The sequence below is a fragment of the Chinchilla lanigera genome, unplaced genomic scaffold, assembly GCF_000276665.1.
Source record: "Chinchilla lanigera isolate Chin_1 unplaced genomic scaffold, ChiLan1.0 scaffold00088, whole genome shotgun sequence".
Taxonomy (NCBI): Eukaryota; Metazoa; Chordata; class Mammalia; order Rodentia; family Chinchillidae; genus Chinchilla; species Chinchilla lanigera.
The window spans coordinates 6,288,983-6,313,262 of NW_004955489.1; the positions used below are offsets into that span (position 1 = coordinate 6,288,983).

The 24,280-nt window shown below is 37.1% G+C and overlaps 1 protein-coding gene across 3 annotated transcripts in view; it reads left to right on the plus strand.

Moving 5' to 3' along the window:
* The window catches only part of Fgf13 (fibroblast growth factor 13), a 498,918-nt gene that overhangs the window by 166,276 nt on the left and 308,362 nt on the right, over window positions 1–24,280 (plus strand). The window lies entirely within an intron of this gene.

Consider the following 24,280-nt stretch of genomic DNA (forward strand, 5'->3'; position numbering starts at 1 on the left):
TTGTAAGTTATTTCTTATAGTAAAACATTAGATACAGCCTCATTACTAATAAGAAGTTAACTAAGCAAATGAGACATATGGTGAAATAAATTCAATATTTAAAAAGCATATTGTAAAAGTATATTTACTAAAGTAGGCTAATACTCTCAAAAGTGAAGATTCTTCTTTATTTTTAAGAGAAAAGAAAAAAAACAAAATAACAAAAACAAAGGCAAAAACAAAACAACACAGAAACAATAGAAACGATAGACAACTCCAAAAAAAGATGATAGGAAATTAACAGTGGTTATTAAATTGTTGTAAATATTATCATCTTTAAAGTAATTCCTCAGATTACCAGATGTGAGCATGCAAGAGTGATCAAACAATTAAACATTACTGTTTCTTTCAAAAAACAATAAGAGATCAGAAGCACAATTGTCTCAGCTATCTTGTGTATATATATTTTTTTTCTTTTCACTTCCTTTTTGCTTTCTTTTCTCCCTCATGCCAGTTGTTCTTTCCTTTTGAGCAGTTTCTTTCCCTTTCACAATATCTATTGTACCTTTCAGATTTTATGAATAGTTTCAGTTTCTTACAGTAGGGAGATGATGTTTACACATGTGCGTCTGATTTATTTCACTTATAAGTATGGTCTCTAATTGAATCCATTTTACCTATAAAAGCCTTCAGTTTATCTTTCTTTATAGTTGAGTAATACTTCATTGTATAAAAATACTACATTTTTTTATCCACTCCTCAGTTGATGAGAATTTGGGTTGTTTCCAAGATTTAGCTACGACAAATTGTGCTGCTATAAACAGGGGTGCGCATATATCACTGTGGTATGATGTTTTCAGTTTTTCTGGAAAACTACCAGAAGGGGAATAATTGGGTGGAATGAGATAACAAATATGAAATGTCATATATTCATTCAGTCAGATATTGTGTGACCTCCAGATTTGTTATCTCTAATCCAAATTTTTGGAGGAGTCTCCACACTGATTTCCACAGTGGTTGCACCAGTCTACACTTCCACCAACAGGGGTGTTCTTTTTCTTTTCCCCATCAGCATTTATTATTGGTTGTTTTCTTGTTGACAGCCATTCCTTCTGGGGTGAGATGGAATCTCAGTGTTCTTTTAATTTGCATTTCTTAAATGAATAATGAATTTCTTCATATATTTATTTGCCATCTGTATTTGTAAAAGTGAAGATTCTTGTTTTTCAGCATATTCTATTATTGTTCATAAGAGTAATACTGTTTGAAGCAAACCATAAGATATTTAATATTTAATAATAAAATTAATTAGTACTAAACTACATACTCTGATTTCCTGTCTCTCCTGTAAGGGTACTGATGCACAAGCTAAGTGGGAAAACATGCTATATATCCAGTATAACTCATGATATCTATAATATGTTTTGTATGTACAGGAGAATGTAAAAGATGACATGAAATATTAATAAGTCAAATTTTATAGAAAGGGGAATTATGTAAAATGTTAGTGTTCCTTAATTGGAAGTCAAAATTGCCAAGCAAAATGGCATTTGAAATTTTAAAAGATTACAGCAATACTGCAATAGATTTAGGGTACGTGCTCCCCAATATTTTTATGTCGAAGCTGTAATGTGTAACATCATGGTATTTGGCAGTGGAGTCTTTAGGAAGTGATTAGATTTAGATGAGGTAATGAGAATGGGGTTAGTGTCCTAATAGAAGAGGAAGTCCAGTGTCCCTTTCCTGCCATGTGAGGACTCAACAAGAAATCAGCCATGCAAAACTAAGGAAGCAAGGTCTCATGAGATCCTTAAATTTAGGCTGTGAAAAATAAATAGTGTTCAACCTTGCACATCTATGTTTTTTTGTTTTTTGTTTTTTTTTGTCTTTTTGAGACAGGGTCTTGCTATGCAGTTCAGGCTGGCCTTGAGCTCACTTTGTAGCCCAGGCTGGTCTAGAATTCACAAGAATCCTCTTGCCTCAGCCTCCCGAGTGCTGGGATTACAAGTGTAACACCATCATGCCTGGCTCAGGGTATTTTATTATAGCAGCCTGAGCAGACTAAAACAAATAGCAGCAACAAATTTGGAGAGTTTGTTTCCTTCTTCAGTAGTCTGTAGTCAGAAAAGGCAAATCATGGTATCTGTATTCACTAGAGGGGATGGGGATTTAGCTCAGTGGCAAAGCGCCTGCCTGGCAAGTGCAAGGTCGTGAGTTCAATCCCTGGTACCGGAAAACAAACAAACAAACAAACAATATATATATATATATATATAGTCACTAGAAATCATATTCATAATTTTAAATGCTTTGATCCCAAGAGAAAAGTTTGAGTCAGTTGTCATGATAAAACCTTAAATGCAGGGGCTGGGGATTTAGCTCAGCGACACAGTGCCTGCCTGGCAAGCACAAGGTCGTGTACTTGATTCCCTGTACCGGAAAACAACAACAACAACAACAAAAAAACAAAACCAACCAACCAAACAAAGAAACAAAAAACCAAACTTAAATGCATTAAGAGGAAAAGTTGGGTTCATGTTCATGATGTTAAAAATACTGAAGATAATCGTTGACTTTTTAGTTTCTGTTGATTAACTGACACTGTGAAAGACACTTTACACCTTACTCACTATATCATTATAGCAATGCAATTTGTCAGTTAAACTTTATTGCTTTTTTTTATTGCTTTTTTTGTTTTGTTTTGTTTTGTTTTGTTTTGTTTTGTTTTTCTTCGGTACCAGGAACCGAACTCACGAACTTGCGCTTGCCAGGCAGGCTCTTTTGCCGCTGAGCTAAATCCCCAGCCCTTGTCAGTTAATCTTTATTACATTTTATAGCAGGGTGAAAATTACCTGAATTTGACAGATGTAGAAAGTATGGCTCTGACAGACTAAGAAACTTAAGATCATATAGATATGACATTGAAAAAGAGAAGGAATTTGGTTTATCTGGTTCCCGTGCCTCTGTTCTTTGCTTATTAATTATCATGCCAACAGGGTGTATAATGAAGAAAGTTTTTCTGAAAGGGGTAGTATTCAGCTGTGATGGTTGATCAGTAGCTTGACTTTAGGTCTAATTTGTTGTTTTAGAGACACATTTTCATTAAACATGGGTGATGAAAGCTGCTTTGTTCTTAAGTTGTTCACTTTGGGTGAAATAGATTAGATGGAGAAGAGGAACTTTGTCTAACTTTTTATATTGAAATAATTTTAGGCTCACTGAAAAGTGGTAAAATTAGTACATATTTCCTGTATACTCTTAAGTCTCCCCTAATTTTTACTTCTTGAATTATCATAGTTTAATTGTGTCCATAGAGTTTATTGAGATTTTAGGGTTATTCCACAATATCTTTTCTTTAGTTTATGATCTCATCTAGTTGTTTTTAGTTGCCATATCTCCTCCATCTCTTATGATCCATCACAATTCTCAGTCTTCTTTCTCATGACTTTCAAACCTTCAAGCCTCAATCATTAGGTAGTTTTCAGAGTCTTCCTCAAGAATTTTTACAAAGTTTCTTCATGGTTAAATTCAAATTATGATTTTTTTTCTAAGAATAATGTAGAAATGGTGTCATGTCTCCTTACTGGTGGTGATGTTAACCTCGATCACTTCAGCAATGTGATGTCATTCCATGAAAAGGTATGACTTTGTTCTTCTTATTAATTAGTATTTTACAGGGAAATATGGTGAGATTATGTAAATATGGGATACTTCATCATATGTTTGATTTCAAATTTTATCAACTGTTGATATTTTTTGACTGTAACCATTATTTTTACAGTGTTTGCTTAATGGTGATGTTTTATTTATATCATTTATTCAGTATTATTCTGAATGTTACTGTAAGGGAGATCTGCCCTTTTCCATTTATTCATTTGATTATTTATTTTTATCAGTTTGTATTCAAATGTATTAATTTATTATATACATTTTCTCCATTGCTTCAATTGTTTCATTAGGACTACATTTCATACTACTATGTATAAAAGAAATAAACCCCTGACTTCTGCATTCTACCCCATTGATCTATGTGTTGCTTTTTATGACAGCACCATGCTGTTTTATTTGCTGTAGCTTTGCAATGTGTTGAAGTCAGATATTGTGTGACCTCCAGATTTGTTATCTTTGTTCAGTATTTCTTTGGCTATTCAGTCTTCTGTGGTTTTGATAAACATTTTCCTAAAGCCCTTGTGTTAAAGACTCAGTCTGCAGGGTGGTGCTATTGGAAAGTGGTGGAACTTTAGGCAGTGTGGCCCAGGAGAGGTATTAGGTCACTGGGGAGAATCTATGATTGTGGGACCCTGCCATCTTCCTCTTTACTGGCTCATGATGAAAACTGTTTTATTCCTCCATGTACTTCTGCAATGATGTGCTGTCTCATCAACTGCATAAAGTACAAAGTTCCCCAGTTTTACCCTGAAACCTACAAAACAGTGAGCTAAAAGAGACATATTCTCTTTATAAGTTAATTACCTCAGATATTTTGTTGTAGTAGGGGGAATCTGACTAAAACAGGGCTTTCTGTGGTTCTGTATGAATGTTATGATTGTATACAGCTAAGAAAATGTAAAAAAAAAAAAACCAAAAACCACAAAACTGCTAAAATAGAAGACTTGTGAATTTCTCTAAAATTTTGTTGTAGGAAAGGACTTTCCAACCAGTATTCAAATTCCAGGTGCAAAAATAAGTGCATGCAAGACTGATACATTTTGCTACATGAAACTAAAAACACTTGCACTATGAAACATTGTAAACAAAATTTTAAAACAACTAAAATGGCGAAAGAAAATATTTGTGCTATGCCACAAAAGACTAATATTTGTATTGTATGAAGAATGCTTAATACATATGTCACAAACATGGAAAGTAACTACATTTATTTCAATCATAATTAGAGAAATATAAATTAGACCAATAGCAAATGCCATTTAACTGGTGAAAATTTAAAATGATGACAGCATAGTATTTTGGAAAGTCTATGGGGAAACAGGTGCCTTCTTTGTTGATGGAAATGCAAACTAATACAAAAAGGAACTTTTTCAACTGTGTGACATAGAGGTTACATAGTAGTTGAAGCACAAATGTATTTTTTTTTCTGGTGGCATTTGGAGGAAGGCTGCTTTACAATGTTCCTGAAGGTCACCGATAATATAAGTTGTATTATATAAAATTATCCACCTGCCATTTGTAGGTACTTGAAATACTTTACCAGATCTTCCCTCTTTTCATTTTTTTATCTTTACAGAAATATTCAATGTTACCAATGTTGCCGTTTCTGTTCCCCTCCTACTCTGAAAAGAATGTGACCTCACTGGAAAAGGAAGATAAGTTATAGATGGATCAAGGTCAAAGCCAGCAAGACCTTTGGAGATGATTAATCACAACCTTAATTAATGTAGAGGATGAAAGGAGGCCCATAGGGTTTCAGTGGTATACCAAGGGTCATACAGTCAGCCAAGACTAGAAGAATGTTGACTAGACTGCTCCAAGTCTTTTGCAAGGTACATATACCAGACCCACAGTGATTATACAATGCATACCTGAGAACAATAATCTGCTTCTTTTGAAGACTATAATGTTTCTCAGTTTCATTCCATGAGATAAGCTTGTCTTCTAAGTGCCAAAGTAGATGGAACGCATGTACTTTATTTTTGTGACCATCAATAATATTTCTCCAGCACCATTATGTAGCACTTTCGTTTATATCATGTAAATGTGTGTTGACTACTAATTTCTGGGCCAGCTCCATTATCCTTTTGTTCTGTTCCTTTGATAATCTACCCATGGGCCTGCACTGGGCCTTTAGGCTCTGTTTCAAAGGTGGCTTGGTGCAGTGCACAGATACCTAGTTTAGGAGCTGATGGCTGGAGTGCAGCCTATGCCTTCATAACAGGAACCATTGCTTGGGGCTATTTACTCCTAAGGAAGAGACACTGTGTTCTAACAAAGGCTCAGTCTATGGATGGCTGCAGGATTTTGTCTACCTCAGTGGGAGAGCTTCATGGATTCAGGAAGAGATGATTTCTAGACTAGCAGAGGTCCCTGATGAGGGTTTGGCATCAAATGTGTCTAATTTAAAACCTGTGTTCCTGTATCTTTACTAAAAAGCCCATGGTTTTGAATCTTTCTTGAGAAAGCTAGAAGAGACTATAGAGGATGTATATTAGAAATATTATCCTTTATAGACCAGCATTTGGGCTCCTGATGGCTAAGTGCCCTGCCCGTAGTCACAATGTACAGATCAAAAAGGGTCACTGTACAGGTAGCATGTAGTACCTTTCTAGAAAAAGAGGAAATCTATAGTTTCTCAAATATTATGGCACATCCAGGCCTGAAATGTACTATCCAGGCAAATTCTTTTAACATGCCAAACTTTACTCAATATTCTTTTATTTTTGCAAACTCTTTTAAATTCTGTACTCTGAAATCTATAAAAATAAAAGGCTTTACTGTTTCAAGGCTGGTAAGTGTTGTGATTTATTTGGGGCCTCTAACCTTGCATAGGGGTTTAAATGTAACACGGAGGCATGTTTGGGGATTGGATGATCTTGGTTCTTTTCCTGGCTCTTCCTTTCAATTGTTATGCAACTAGGCAGGTCTTTTAGCCCTAGTGAGATGAATAACCTGTTTTTTTCCACTTAGCAGTAAATCATGAATATTTTCCCATGTCATTATCCTTTTACATCGTTATTTTATGTCTGCATAGTATTCATTGTGTGGCTGGACTCTCAAATTTAATCAGTCTCCTATTATGCTTAGATGTCTGTGCTATTTCCCATAACTATGATGATTTCCCTTGTAGCTCTATCTCTGCCAGACCTCTAATTATAAATGTTATTTTCAGATGGGATCTGCCTACCCCAGCTATTTGTGATAATTTCAGGAAGTTGCTTTAGCTCAGGAATTTCTCAATATGAAAAATGAATAACGATAGTTACTGTTTATTGAATATCTACTATGTGTCAAATCCTTTTTAAGGAAATACCCTGGGTTACGAAATTTTGAAGGTGCCTATCAGCAGCTAGCCACACAATAGTGAGAGAGCCCAGTGAAGCTGTTCTGGCCAGCTTGTTTCTAGGGAGAGCAAGTTTCATTTTGATACAGCTAATGAGTCCTTTCTGGTACTTAAATACAAGAACTTCCTGTAATCCTTGTTCCTGGTTGAAGATACTAAAAACACATCATAAGCATAAAGGAGAAAACTTATTTCCCAACATTCTGTAGCAACTAAGCAAAGATTTTATTTACCTACATGTGGTATCAGACACCCAAGGATATGTATTAAAGGAAAGAATTAAAAACCTTAGCTCTCATCTTCTAAAACTTATCATTATTAACTTCTCTTCTCCTCAACCATCAATGGGATGTTAGTATAGATTTCTAAGTGTGTGTCTTCAGCTGTGCTGTTGTGGCTGCCTCAGTGTCCTGAAGCAATTCCAAACATTTATCTGTCATGGTCATTGCGACTTCAGGACAGAGCCAGAAGTCACACAGTGCCAGATCCAGTAAATGAGGTGGGTGAGGAGACACTAAGGCTTTTAGGAGTCTGCCTTTTTGTTGGACAGATACTCGGCACTGGCATTCACCATATTTTTTATCAAGTCTTGTAAAGACATGAAAGACGACTTCCAGAATGGCTTCAGAATGCAGCAAGAGCAATAGGACTGTGTTCAAAGCAAGGGGGAGTATTTCTGGGGGATTATTAGCAATATGTCCTTTACTGTAATACATCCTTTTTATTTAAACACACACTATATTTTTGATCATTTCTTGTATACTCATGTTTACAAACTCCTTCAGGCATACTCCTGTATGCTAATAGCAGAGGAGATTTATTTTGAATGATGATATTTGCATTCAAAGCCTGGAGGGTTTTAGAAAAAAGGAACAAATTTTGGTAGAGCTTTTATCTGCATGCTTTCCAACATTTTTTCCATATTTGGAGATCCCAGCTGAGGAGCCTATGATAATAGCTCATCCTTCTATAGCATAGGTCCATTCACTTATTTATTCTTCAATTCAGCAAATATTTATCAGCACTTCCTTTTTGCCTATAATGAGAATTAGAAATTTGATTTGCTTGACTTAATTGCCAAGTTAGTCCACTACAGAAAATAAGGCCACAGTCAAAGTCAGAATAATATTCACAGATGATATGCACAGCAGGAGAGAGTCGAGAGGTAGAAAAGAGAGGGGTTAATGAACAAACATTTATAACACCACGATTTAAGCTAGGTTGTATGAGTAAGAGAGCTTACCACAGTGACTACAAAGGAACACATTGTGAGTTAGAAAATGATTCTGCTTCCTGTTGGTAACTAGGGAACAAAGGAAAACCAGAGATATCACTGATTGAGCTTTAGAAATTAGACTATTATTTCACGTGTAATAATAAAACAGTAGGTTCTTTGCATTATTGTGAGAAAATTATTTCCTATTTTCAAAGGTATTAGAGGTTATGAATAACATCTCACAGATCGTGTTTTGGTACCCTCATCAACACTGATGAACCAGTAAATGAATAGCATCTTTATATGTATTTGGTTTATCACAAAGTTGTTGATCATATACTTTATATCCAGAAGCTGAAAAGTGCCAGTTAACAAAATAAATGCTAACTATACCATAACCCATTAGAAAACTCCAATATTATTTCAAGAATTTATTAATATTTCTTGATGTTTCCAACTATTATTGTGAACTAATTTGTTGATATCATATATTTTTTAGACATCATTTGGACCTACATTTTTTTCCATTCTCTGAGCCAATAGGAAGTATTTTGGTCAAATGTTATGATTAGTCAAGTAATTCAACATCTGCCAAATCTTTGCTTTAACTGAAAAATATCCAGTTTAATTATAAAATAATTAATTGATTAATTAATTAGACTTTCAATTTAGTTAAATTCCTTTAAGCCATGAATTCTCTCTGTAGACCTATACATCTAGAGATACTTGAAGGATTTACACCTTCCATTTTGTTGCTGATGCTAGTTCCAGTCATACAGGGAGTATGTTCAGAATAAGACTAGGAGTAGGGTATTAAAGCAAGCACTCTAGGTGGACGGGAAGGGCTGAGCGTATAGCTCAGTGGTAGAGTCCTTAGATAATTGGAAAGTACATCAGTCAAATTTCTGCTGTTGGACAAAATACCTGATGTATACAATTTAGAGAGGAAATGGTCTATTTTGGCTCACAGTTTTAGAGGTTTCAGTCTGTGGTAAGCTGGCTACATGGCAAGAATCTCATGGTGTCTGGGATGAGTATAGGGGAAGAGCAGAGAAGGGACCAGGAGGAGGTGCAGTACCCAATATTAAGCCACTTTAGCCTCCCAGACATCCTCACAAGTGTGCTTCATTAATGTCCTAGGAGTTTCAGCAGCCAATCAGTTTAACAGTCGATTACCTCTGACAGAGGGGAAAGATGAGGCAGAGCAAGCAGTGAGCCAGAAAGATCTGAGTATTACAAATAATTAGATCCCGAGAAAACACGAGAATGCTTATGCTTCCTCTTTCCAAAACAGTTGCTGCCTTTTATAGTATTTATGTCATACCTCACAGAAACCTCAATTGTGCCTTTTCTGTCTCTTGCCTGTATTTCCAGTTCCTCAGTGTGTTGGAGTCAAATTATCTCGAATTAAATACTTTGAACATTTAATTTAGTACATACCTCTGAACATTTAGAGAGTATACTGATTTATTTCTCATAAAGAGCTTTGAAGTTTTGCTTGTTTAAAGTATTTGTTGCATAAGCAACATTTTAGCAGTGTTAAATATTTAGCTTGAAGGGTTGGCAGGATAATGGGTGATTTTAAAAAATTTTCTATTTCTGTTGATTTTTTTGTTTCTTTGCTTAGACTATTTTCTTTGATATACATTTCTTAATGTCATGTGACAAGAAAGTAGAATGTATCACATTTCTATTTTTAAAATGGATTAGATAATTTTGTTTTACTTTGTAGAAATTTTCTTTAGAGCCAATTTAGCTGGTATACCAGCCTTTGCTGTAGGGACGTTTCCATTATGAGAGGAAATGAACCCTTCTCTCATCTCATGTGGGGCAATGCATGCTTCTGATATCGAAATGATTAATTGTATATGATAATTCAGTAGAAGACATACTCATCTTCAAGTGTATGGGGTGGGGTCATGGAATATAGTTTCAATTTATAGTTATTCCATTTATTCTTTGTGTAATCTTGAACCCAGCCTGAACCTCAATCATGAGTAAAATGAGAGAAATTGTGATTGATGAGCTCAGATACTACTTTGGTTGTAATTACCATGATTAGTTATGGAGGTAGATGCCTTTGCTTTTATAGAGAAAAAGAAAAGGAAAAAGAAAAGAACAACAACCAAAAATAAACAACCCCACCATTGATAAGTTTCGAGGAAGAGACACAGAGACACTTAGTGTTTAAGGCTATGAATGCTGAGCTAGTCTATTTGACTTTGAAACTTATCTTTCATAAATGAAACTTGTGACCTCAGTCTTCTCTATCAAGGGGGTGCAACTATCATGCCTAGTTATCTGATCATTGTAAGGATAAAAATGAGTTAATATATGTAAAGCCTTCATATTCTACATTTTCTTATGAACAGGCAAATTCAATTGGTAGAAAGTTGACTTGTTTTCAAGAAGTCAAACTATAGAGGCTGGGGATTTAGCTCAGCGGCAAAAGCGCCTGCCTGGCAAGCGCAAGGTCGTGAGTTCGGTTCCCGGTACGGGAGAAAAACCAAAAAAAAAAAAAAAAAGAAGAAGTCAAACTATATAGTATCTGTATAAATTTCATAATTCCAGCAGTGTTTTTCAATCTCTCAGGGCTTCTTACAGAAAGAAAAAGACATATTCAATTTTATGACCCGAAGGCTATGACCAGTAAGATTATCTTAAAGCTAATCATTTTGCTAAGTGATATTTTAATGTATGGTTTTATTTATTTTTTAAAAACAATTGTTTGGGCAGTAATTAACCCATTTCATTAAGGTTAGCATATGGCAAGTTGAGGACCCATTCAGTAATAACCATCTTCCTGGGGTTTGGTCATAGCCAAGGTCCTTTTCCCCCCAGATTCTTCTTGGTTGCCTTTATTCAGAGGCTGGTCTGTTGCTCTTCCTTCACTGGACTTAAAACTGGGATGAAACACATATGGGGCATAGTAGTTCCATACGTGTCTTGCTGTTCCGCTTGACCAGAGTAAAATTGGGCAGACCCTGGAAACACTTGCAAGGTTTTAGCCTGTTTGCCTCCAACATTTCTCAGCTTCTAAACTGTACTCACAAAGGACTGGTAGAGAACTTGGGTTAAGGCTCACTTTTATTTTTAATTTCTGTGATGTGCAAGACAGTGAGGATGTGGCAGGAAACTCCATTCTGTTTACCATAAATGTTCAATAGGCAGAAGCCTGGGGGAAAGCCTTCGAGAAAGAGACAATAGGCCTGAATTCTTGTCCCTCTAGTGCTGCTGTTCACTGTCCTTTCCTCTCTCTGCATTTTCCTAAAACCCCGTGATTCTCTGAACTTTGTTTGCGGGGTTGGTTACAGACCATAAAAGCAAACAAAAAACTAGGATGATGGTACCAATCTGTGAATCTGTGAAACATTTCATTTCTTTCCATACTGTGGTTGCCATGACGTAGACACAGCCTGACTTTCTTTTCCACATAAGTCTAATGGAGGACACTGATTGTTTCCATTCTTCCTTTACAAGGGTGTCATGAAGCAAAAGTGCTAGAAGTAGGGGTACAGTATTTCAGTTGTTTCAGAGGAACTTTCTATCATTAGCACTTAAGTGTGATGCTGTTAATATTTCCCCAAACTGTGTTTATTCTATTAGTGCTGTAAGTGATTTTTTGTGGCTGGAGAACATCTCTAATTGTGCTTTAATTTTAATGAGAACTGATGACATTGTTGCTTCACTGCTCGTAAACAAATACCAAAATAATTTTTAAAGTCCATGTAGTGAACTTAGAACCTCAGTATAGTTTTATCATGCTTCTGCTTAGAAAACAGAACCAAACCACAAAAGAAGCCCATGGTTTTTATCAACCAGCAGTCAAAACTCCTCACTTATTTTTACTATGTTTTTTGTTTTTTTTTTTTGTTTTTTTTTTTTCCCAGTACCTGGAATCAAACTCACGACCTTGCACTTGCCAGGCAGGTACTGTGCTGCTGAGCTAAATCCCCAGCCCTTATTTTTATTATGTTAAGAATGCTTAACATGAAATGCATCTTCTTAACAAACTTTGCAGTGGTTGAAATTGTACTGATAACTATAAGTATAGTGTTGTATTACTTCCACAATTGAAATTTCATAACAATTGAATTGAATAGCAATTTCTCATTTCCCCATAACTCTGGCTCTTGGAGACCACCATTCTAGCCTCTTATTCTATGTCATTGACTATTATGTGTGCATGTGTGTGTGTGCATGCTTCTGTTTGTGTATGTGTATATGTACGTGTACACATGCATCTAGATATTATGGAGCATATATCTTTCTGTGACTGGTTTATTTCACTTAACACAATGCCTCAAAATTCATCCAATCTGTATCAACAATAGGATTTCCTTCTTTTTAGATATTGAATAATATCCTACTATATAAATATACCACATTTTCTTTATGTTTCCACTCACTGATTGACATTTGCACTGACACTTTATCTTGGCTATTGTGAATAATGCTGCAATGAATGTGAGAGTGCAAATATCTCTTCAAGATGCTTCTTTAGATTTCTTTGGGTAAATCCCCAGAAATGATATTACTGGGTCATATGGTGGTTTTATTTGTAATTTCATGAGGAACTTCCATACTGCTTTCCATAGCAGCTGTAGCATTTTATGTTCTCACCAACCATGTGCGGCAATTCTCATTTCTTCACATACATCATCAGCACTTTTTATCTTTTGTATTTTTGATAGTAGCCATATTTCATTATAGCTTCCATTTTAATTTCTCCAGAAATAAACCCATGCATAAAAAGAGCAATCAAAAAGCAGTGAAGATTTAAATGTTTAAAAACCTTATTATAATAAAAACACATTGCCAAGAATGATGGAATACACATATTTGAAGTGAGGAGAAGTCTTCTGAGTATTTAGAAGGGGATCAAATTCATATGACCAATGATTTTTGATAAAGGTACTGAGAATACGCAGTAGGGAAACAACAGTCTCTTCAACAAATGATGCTGGGGAATATCAGATGTCCACATACAAAATGAAATTGGAACCTTATTTAACAATACACAAAAATCAACTCAGAATAAATTGAAGACTTAATTGTGAAATCTACATTGTGAAAGTCCTAGAAGAAAACTAGGGGAAATTTTTCTTGACATTTAGATATGACACCAAAATTGTAGGGAACAGGAGCAAAAGTGAACAAGTCAAACTGTAAAGCTTCCACATACAAAAATAATTAGTCAAAATGAAAAGGCAATCCATGCAATGGGAGAAAATATTTGCAAACTGTCTCTCTGATAATTGATTCATAAACAAAATATGTAAGTATCTCCTACAACTTAATGACAAAAGATCAAATGTTCTAACTCAAAAATTATCTCAATACTGGAGCAGACCTTTCTTCAAAAAAGATAGATAAAATGACCAAAATGTATATGGAAAAATGTTCAGAGACACCAATCATTAGGGAAATACAAATCAAGGCACCTCATTTTATAGATGGAGAATTTGAAGGACAGAAAGAATGCAAATTTTCCAGAGACTCCTAACTACCTTAGCCAATGCAGAGCTGAGACGAGAACCTCAGGTGGTTAATGCCTGGGCCATAATTTTCTCACTGCAGCTTGTGCTGTTTTGTTGCTGGCATACTGGATCATACTTATTAAAGTTTCTCTTCTTTCAGTCTATGAAAACATTGATTCAATCAGATTTGGCTGAAAAAGTTGTTTCTTCAGCCTTTTATCTGCAACTTCTTCAATGATGTCCTGTGTTTTTATACAGAAATCTGCTACATGTTGAGAATCCCTAAACTGAAATCTCCTAAATATGAAACTCCTCAAATTCTGAAAATTTTTGGGTCATCACATCTATTAAACCTCACTATATTCCAAGCATAACTATACCCCGTCACTCTGATCAGATCCCTGAATCCTGACAATGTCCTACAACTCAGATGATTTGCTAAGACCTTTCTCCTCCCTGTCTCTATTCAGACTTGCATTCCTGATCTTAAAGACTGTCATCCAACTGTTATTAAATTCATCAGCCCCAACGAACCACTTCAGCGGAGAACATTGTACCACATTAGTCAAGTCCTATACTCCTGAATACACTCCTGCCCCCATGGCAACACCCCACTAATACTCAACACACTCTTGCTGGCTCTTCTTCCAAGCCTTTCCAAACTGTTGGGCTGTGAGGACATGCTCAGTCTAATTTTTGATCTGACCAACTATTGTCAACTGATTATGGAAGCCAGATCTAAGACAGGGATGGTATCAATGGAATTAAATAAATCAAGAGACATGTGGGAAGAAGGGAAAAATTAAAGGTGAGAAGAAAAGTAAGGGCATTGGTTATTGAGAGCGGATTCGTAGCATGGCTCCTGAGCCTAGAACTAATGATGTGGGCTTGTGAATGACTACGGGCATGAGTTGAATAAGGTAGGATGTGCCTCAGTTTTCACCACTCTGTTGACTGTGGTCTGAATGGACTGTTCAGCTGCATTGCCTGAACATGAAGTGAAGGACTGGTTGATTGTTCTCTGGAACCCTGTGTGGGTGAATAATACAGTAAAGAATTGGTCAGTGGGCTGCTCAGAGGAATATGTCTTCCCCTTCACTCTTAGGATATTGGCATACAGGTGGAAATTACTAGTTGCTCAGTGACATGAAAACAGAAAGGGAATCATTAGAGAAGAGGATGAGACAAAGGGAGGGCAACTGGGAGGGCAAGGGGGATAATGAGGGGAGAAAATATTCAAATTATACTATGTGCACATACAAATCTACCATAGTGAAACCTGTTAATCTGAACACTAGTACACAGTAATAATAAATAAAATAAAATAAAATACAGGCTTGTTCATTCAGGATCGTTCTTGCATTCCTTAGCATGGCATATAAAACGCTGTTAATTGCTGTCTTGTGTCTTACCACAATTCTACACCCCTCCCTCATATCCATGTGTGTGAAAGTGTTCACATGCACGTGCATGTGCATACACACACACACACACATACACACACACGACGCTGTTCACACTGTGGATCTCTGAGTGTATCCTTTCATACCCCGTTGCCATTGTACCTGATACATGTATGTCATTTCCCTCTAAGTCTTGCTCATTCTTCCAGTTTTAGCACAAGTATTATCTGGTCCAAAAAGCTTTTCTTGGTGATCCTAGGCATCACTTGTCTTTGTTATCAAAGCATTGCATCTGAAGGAATCATTGCCATCAGAGTGCAGCCAGTGTCATCTCATAGTGAATTGTGAGCTTGTACAAGGCAGAAGCTACATTCTATTCATCTTTTTCTGTCTTTGGTACTTCACCTAAGGCCTAGCACTTACTAGGCTTTTAATGTTTTTTTTCCTGGGTATGTAAATGGAATGCTTTGTACTTAGCGTCTGTGCTCCGTTTGACCCTTGTTTGACTCTTTTGTTCATCTGTATCAAAAGATCAAGAAGTCCCCCAAATGAATGGCATTGACAAGTAAATCCTGTTTGCTCTTATGTAGGAAACAACCTGGATCTTTTTAAACACGAATTTCTTGTATGCTTTCCCTGCCATTAATGCCAAGAAATACTTCTGGAAGCATCCATAGTGCTATCATTACTATTCTCTGGAGATTATTAGCATTTATCAACCAGCTGCTTCACGGGAAGAGCTTTAGCAATTGTTTCACATTTTGTAGCTAATTGCAGGAACAAAGTGGCAAGTAATGCAAGATTTGTTTTTTAAAAGAAAACATTCTATCCCTAATCAAGTCCGCATGGTAAAGACAACATGAAATTATTACCGATCAGCATTCATCAGCCAGGAGAGAGATGGAGTGGTAGATTCTTTTTGATACGTAGTTAAGAATTTGAAGGGCATGATGTTGCATATTTCAAGAGAAACTGCAGCACACAATGATGCAAATATTGAAGATCTACAGTTAGATAAACTTTGGTTCAGTTTATAAAGGGAATGAGAAAGCAGTGCTTTGGAACATAAGAGAAGCCCAACTTGAGGGAAATGGAGAAAGTTTTCAAAGATAGCTAATTCAGGGAATTTTTTTTCTTATATGTCCCCTTAAAAGATAGTGATATTCCATTGAGACAAGTGCACATATGTAGTCTAATTATGAGTTTAAATCGTTGCAAAAGACAGAGACATAATTTTCATCCTATTGCATATTTATTATATCCTTTGCATATAGTTTCATTAAAATCTTGGCATTGGTCAGTGAGCTCATTCAGTTTATGGACTATGTCCACCATGTAGCCGCAGTTGTAAAGCCAGTTCTTTTGGTCAAACCCGTTCCACTAAGTCACTGTGGCTTTCTGTGTGGAAGAGTGTGATTTCATTGTGTCACCCTTTCCTTCAAGCATGCCACCTTGGAATTCTAAAATGAATATAGGTAGATAAGGCCCGGAGCCTTGCACTTGATCTTAGCCAAAAGGCTGAGAAATGAAGGCCCAGAGCCTTGCTAATGGGCGTCACATGAATTAAAGAAGTTATACTTCTTTCCTAAATACTCTGCATTCTCCCTTAGGAGTCCCTGTATTCTTTAATCCTTTCTTTGTTTGGTACTAAAACGGAAGGACTTAGTGTCCTGGGACAATGTTTAATACTCAAATTTAGCATCATCAAGAGGTACATCCCTCTTTTGTTAAATGAGGAAAAGGATATTAGAAAAAGCAGAGGCAAAGGAGATCTACATATGATGGACAGATAGTTCAAGTTACTCACTCTCTGGAAATTCTCATAGCTAGATTTGAAAATCTCTGATCTTGTCTACCCCATCCCCCTCAGACCATAAACAGATGATCCATTGAAATCTAAAAAAGAGGAAGGTACTCACTTCAGGTGGGAATGCTTGCTAACTAGTGGCAGACCCAGCACTGGAATATAGGTGTTTTGATTTCCCAACTAGTGTCTTTCTGTCCCATGATGACTTATACATCTATCTTATATTTGAGTGACTGTAATCACTCCAGCCAGTCACGGTGGGGTTTTCTACTGGAAGATAAGAGGTCGGACCTTGTCATTTCTTCACATGGAAGCACGTATACACAAGACTATAGAATGGTACTCATTTGCTTCATCTACTCTGGCATTACTTGCAGGTTTTCATTCACTTATTAAATAGTAGATCACGGGCAAGATCATTTAAGATTTTGAGCACTGTTACAAAAGCTACCACTGTTTCCCAGAGCTTGGTACAGATAATGTTTCAATACCTTCCTCATCATATACTATTTTTGAAAGCTTCACTACTACTTTTTTAAAATTTTATTTTATTAGTACATATTTTCAGTACATGCATTTTATAATCATTTTAGGAAATTGGTGCATGTACATGACACAGCTTATTTCTTTTTTAAATCTCCTTCCCCCTTTCCCCCTGCTTCCTCTAGTTCTGCTTTACTCTTTTCCATTCGTGTTGCTATTGTTAAAATCTTAGCTCATGTTTATGGCATATAATGTCCCTGTTCACTGAGGTTATTAGGACCTTGTACCTGGTATATCTTCACTCTCCCAACTTCCTCATCCCTTCCATCTCATCCCTTGCCCTTGGTCCCCTGGATTGAAATACATCAGACACACAAACTGAGATATCATGTGGTCTCTCTCATTTGAGTAAGTCAAAGTACAAACTCAGAGCAGACTTACGTACTTCTTTAAGGGAAAGAGAATCCCTGAGTGTATGTAAAGAAAATGAATTGCCCTGAGTATGTTTGGAAGGTAAAGAGGTAATGGCTGGTCCACATGAACTGAGCATCATTAGTTTCTCTGTCCAGGTATTGTTTGTCACATGAACGAAGCTACAAGCCTTGTAAAACAACTCCTTTCGGCGTTTCCAACATCCAGGTTAAAACTATTCATTATTGGTATTTTGAAAATTTTGAAGTGCACTGAGTCATGGTTAATATCTCAAATGACTGAACATTTGCTGTTGTAAAAGAAGCTATTTTGTAGCACACTGTACAACCTCTTTTTATTTGTGGAATCCATCCATATTAAAATTATAACTTCAGCAGCTTTCTGTAGAGAAAATGGTGATGCTGACCTTTAATTCTATTTGGCCATGGAGAAAAGGACTATAATTTCAACAATCAAATCCCAAATGTGTTATTTTGGCTGTATTTTTGTAAAATACAAAATGTCATTTTGTCTATCTGCTAATAACCCACCTTAATCCATTTTCAGTGGCATTTTTTTCCCTGGAAATTCTCACAAATATGTTTGCCTTTATGTAAAATAAAATTTAAAAAACTGTGGAATGATCTCATATATGTTCAAAGAGTAAATGTATTTTTAAAACAGATGCACTCAGAAATTCAGGAGAATGTGGGCCTTGCTTTGAGGTGATCCCCAGGATTTGGGGTTTTTCTGAGCATATAAGATGGACAATATAGTGTCCAAAGGCCAGACCAGAACTGTCAGTTATCAGTGAGTGGCCAGGAATGCAATCAAGACTGCAAAATTTTTCTTTTGAGAGTGAGAAGTACCTAATGAAAAGTGGCACAAAATCTGATCACGTGGTCCTAGACAGACAGCCCTAGTTCCAATACTCTCCATGCTGCTGCAAGCTTAAGGTCCCTAGAACATAAAGCAGTGAACTTGACTTCTATTATCAAACTTTCTGCAGCTGCTTGCCCCCTGCCAGATGCAGGCTTTGCTGGCCTAAATAACAAAGTCCTTCCTGAATTTGCTCTTTCTCTCATTCTCTATCTTTATTTTCATTATTGTGGTCCCCTTGCTCACACCTGTCCTCCGCCAGGGTCTTTTCTCTCTGTGTCTACTGACCAAGAGCAGTCCATTGTTCTAATGGCAGTTCAAATCTATCCCCACCAAGGAACTTTCCTGGAGTCCCAGTCATGCTGAAGCCTTTTCCGTTCTACGGTTATCTAGTGCTTTAACACTGTAAGGTAAAAGAGGAGCTTTAAACCAGAAAACTTAGGATTGAATCCCAATTCTCTCATTTTCTTCGCATTTATTTTATTCTATATATTTATTTTTATTTTTATCTGTCCATGTTTGCAGTACATACTGATTAGTTCTTTGCAGGGAGTTGGTACATAGGCATAACACATCCTACTTTTTTTTCATCTCCTTTCCCTCCCTCTTCTCCCCTTCCCTTGGTCTCCTTTTCACCTGCACAAGCTCCATTTTTATACCTCCCTGCTTCAGTACTCTCTTCTTTTATTCTCTTTCTTTCCCTTCCCTCCCTCACCCCTCCATCTCTCAGTCTACTTCCCTTTAGTAAAGGATTGCTCCCTATTGTCTTTTATCTATCTTTGGTTTGGTTCTTTACAGTTTGGGTACGTGTGTGATCTTGGACAAGGCATTTAACTTCACTTGGTGAGCCTGTGACTTCATCTGGAAAATGGACATAATGATGCCTTCTCTGCAATGGTTACAGTCTTCCTGTGAACTTCAAAGAACCCAATTCCCCTTAAAAGTTCTCTCTGTACAGTGAAGTGCCATACATGTAGGCAGCAATCCTCTTTTCACTATTGTTTTTCCACTGTAAAAGCTGACACCGCTGCTTTGAAGAAGTCACTCTGAAAGGTGCCCAGTGTAGTATGTCAACCCATCCTTGAGCATAATTATCAAAATTTCTCAGTAACGGTGGTGTTTTTGCCTTCAAACTCAACTTTCTTGACTGCAGCTGGCACAAGAAAAGGCATGGAAATCTTCATTCACACTGCATCTTCTTATTTATGGGTTAAAATCCAGGGTGCCTATAGTTACGGATCTTGCTTACATGATGCTTAACACCATGACAATGCTGATCTATAAAATGTGATACTTTTATTTTTCTTCTCTGAGCTGGGATGACTGTAAGGATAGATTCCTGTAATACATACAGCTATTAGGTACCAGAACACACATTACACTAGTGGGTTATGCTATTAGAGTTCTCTTTCCTTAGTTTTCCTATGGAGTTGAGGAGTTCTCCTAACCTTTACTAAGCCTTCATGAGTAGAAGAGGTAGAAGTACAGATAGGAGATAACAGCCCAGTGAAGAGGTTGTTGAGAGACAAGAATGCAGTTGCAGGATATCACATTGACAGAACTGTAGAGAAAGGGCTTCTGAGGATGGCAATCTTGCCTGAGCCCTTGTTTCCAGGGTCAGGAGTTCTATGTAGGCTGCATTATACTGTGAATAAAATGACACCAGCCAGAGGGCTCCACTATATATATCACTCACCTTTTTAAGCAAACCATCATGTACTCAGTACCCAATATTAAAGAGTTATAGGCAACTCAATTCTGTAACATCATCCTCTTTTTAAAATTTTTTATTAGTATGTGTTTGCACTACTCAGCTATAAAAACATTTGTAGGGAAATGGGTGCACCTGGAAACTTTAATGTTGAGTGAAAGAAACCAGACACACAAGCTTAAATACCATATGGTATCTCTCATTTGAGTGAGGCAAAGTGCAACAAGGATAATAAAGGATGAATAGAAGGAGACAAGAGGATGAATCTGTAACATTATACTCTTTACAGCTTCTTTTATTCATCCCAATTTTGCTCTGTGTCATCTTTCATTCTTCACTCATCTTACTCTTCGCCTCTGATCTCTATTCCTCTTAGTAGCCCTGAACGCCCTGGTTGACCTGATTTTCCTACTGTGGAGGAAGGTTTAGGCTGAGCCTTCAGGTTTTCCTCAGGATCAACCCAATTCAGGTTGGTCCAGAGCTCACCTCCAGCACTGTCCTCCACTCCATGCCCCTCTAGCTCCACTGAGGCTGGGCTAGCCCTGGAAAGAAATTTGTACCCACTGTGTCTGGCTACCATTTTGGTTTGGAGGCAATCCAGTAGTTCAGATCCTTGCGCTTGTACTAAGACCTGCCTTACGAACTCTCTGGCCTATTGTACTCGTGTGAGACCAGGAACTGTTTCTTGAATTGAGTTCCACTGGTCATATCCTCCAAAACTTAATGCCTGTGGGTTGTTTTTTTTTTTTTTTTTTTTTACTTCTGATACACAAGTTTCATTCAATTATTTACACTAGGAGCATTTACTGAACACATATTATTCAAGCAGCAACTCAGGTATTTGTCTTATCTGCACAGTTAAAATATAAACTCTTTGAAGGAAGAAGTATTGAAGTAAAAACATGACACTCATTTGATTCATATGATTCTGTTAATGTGCTGAAGATAGTATGGAAAGTAACTAGCGAAAGTAACTAGCATTTATTTATTGAGCATTCACCATGTCTTTGCACTGGCTTCACTGCTTTAACATATTATATTTTATTCTGACAATAATCCCATGAGTTAGGTATTGCTGTTCCCACAGAGGAAACTGAGGTCTTGAGAGAATAAGTAACTTACCTACCAAAAGCCACACAAAGTAGTAAAGGCAGGAACTAAATGTATCTCTGTTTTATATCAGGCCATTCATGATACTCTGTTTAATTTTTTACCTGAGAATACCCTATCTAGGGGTAAAATGAGATCAGTGTTGCCCAAACTTACTCATTTTCTTCCCTTCTTCAGAAACACACAGTTTCCAAGAGTCTAGAAAGATAGAGTTCATCACAAATTCCATTAATATTTGTTAACTTCTGAAGCGAAGATTTCTGAGTTCTACTCTTAAACAAATTGTCAATAAGTTTGCTGAAAGATTAAAGGACTTAGTACTACTGTTTAGCTGAATTACTTAGTCATCTAAATGTAGCATTTATCTGTAATTTCTCGACTCTAATACTTAGAAACATTCCATTTCTCATCATATTTGAAAATAGGATTTGATTGCTTCAGAAAATATGGATGATGGGTGGAATCTTGAGGGAACCTAAAAAGCTTGATGAAAATTCAAGTAGACAAAGGCCAGTTTGGAGGCCATCTATTACCCTCCAAGTGCACTTTTCTTAGTCACTAGCCAATTATTGCGTGTCCCCTTGGTGCTTTGTGAGAACAGAAATGTCTCCTGAAGATATGTCAGAAAGAACTGGAAATGCTTCTGAGCTAGCAAGATCATGGTGTGCTTTGCTTAGAGGTTTTTGCAAGAAGGTCACTTTTAGGAACATCTGAAATAGCACTATTTCTGTAGCCCATCAGTCCTCAAACAAAGCAACATATTGTTCTTCTGTTCCTCCTCCGATGTCTTTGTGGAGAATAGTGTGGCAGAGTAGACATGGCATGTTTTATGGGAGCAAAGAGCATATAAATCCCCGCTGTGCTATGTCCCTTACTTACTAATGGCATGACTCATTGTAAAATTCAACTCGCTGCCTGCCCTCTTTCTTTCCCTCTACTAAATTATTTTTAAAAATACTTATTGAGTGGCAATCATAGGGCAGACACTTGTGCTAGGTACTGGAAATACAATGGTGAATAAAGCAGACTCTGTCTTAGTCTCGTGAAATTTTAAAATTTAACAGTTTATATATACCCTTTGGTCAGTCAGCCTGCTGTGGGGATTAAATAGGAACGGCAGAGTTTAGATACCTAAAATATATTTAATGGTCACACAGTGTGGATTTCTTTTTCTCTACTTTGGCGTTAGAGTATAAAGCATTCTTGACATATACATGCGGTACAGCATCAACTGTGTGCATGCACACATGCACAGATCTCTGTGGTTATCGGTTGTTTTGCCCTAAGATTCTTTTCATTTTCATGCGCAGCCTTTATCGTGAGTTAGTCACTCACTCAAAAGCAGGCTTATTGTCCTCAATCATTTGCTTGCCAACAAAGCAGGGTGGATGTATAGATAATAGCCATTGAGTCAGGTGGCTTTAGAGAATATCAAATTTAGTTTCCTACTCTTGCTTGCACATGGGAGCTACTGACATGCTATCAGCTTTCTAATTTGATGCTAATTAAAAGACATGCATAACGTGTTGCATTTCGGGTTCAAGTGCCAGTGCTCTCATAAGAAAATACCACTCGTAATGCAGTATGCTATCTTGTGGCAAGTTTCATATATAATGCATGGCATCCCAGAAAACTTGTTTTATTTTTCCAGGATTACACAGCCTCTATTGTGATTGTATGTTCTATTTAATGTTCCTACTTCACAAAACTCTGCTGGAGTGATCTCTATGACTTTCAATAATTTTACTTCTAGATTGCTGACATTTTTGCACACACTCCTCTTGGCACATATTTCAGATCTTTCTGTGCAATACCAGAGCGATGAGAAACCCGGAAGTCAGCCTGCAGGTTTTATTCCCTGTCACCCAGTCCCCAAATCAATCCTGAGTTCTTTCAAGTTTCCACCTGAAATGTGTCTCCATTCCATGGCCACCACCTTAGTCTGCTCTCCTGATCTCAGTCACACTTTCTGCCAGCGACATACCCGTCTTCCTTGTCTCCCCGTCAGTCCTTTGGCTCAACGTTTTCCACCACCTTCATGGCAGCATCAGTTTTCTGACACACAGTTGACCTTGGCACTTTCCTCTTTAGTGTTTCAATGGCTCCCTGTTGTGTGTACAAAATAAAGTACAAACTCCTTGGCATGGCAAACAGAGTTCTGCCTGACTTACTCTGTCAGGCTTTCACTCTCATCATCTTTGTTTACTGTCTTGCACTCCTAACTACTTTCAGCTCCAGAGCATAGCACTTATCTGTTCAGTGCATAACTGTGCTCCAGGTACTTGTCACTGAGTATATTGCAAAAAACAATACGGACAAATGACCTTTTCTTCATAGAACTGCATTCTAGTGGCAAAAACAAACAAACACATACATGCTTTCATTATTACACCTTTCAAGTTTTTCCATCTGCCATTTCCTCTCCCTGAAGTAATTTCCGTACTCTCTGTGTAGAAATTACCACTCTTCTTTCAAGAATTAGCTTCATCTGAGGTCCATTTGCATCTCAGTCAGCTAGATTGCAGCCCCCTGTTTTCTTTTCTTTTTGCCTTTTCCTAGTTTCAGGTGGTGGTTTCTCATTGTTCGCACGTCAGAGTCAGATCTAGCCCTCATTACGTTCTTGAATGGAACAATATCTCCTTCAGCTCTGTCTTCACAGTACCCAGGACTATACAAGCACTGAGCTAGAGCTCAGAAAAAGGTGTTAGAGCCTGTGCAAAAGGAAGGCAGGGAGGGAGACAAGGAACAGAAGGAAATGAGGGAGGGAGAGAGGAAAGGAAAAGAGA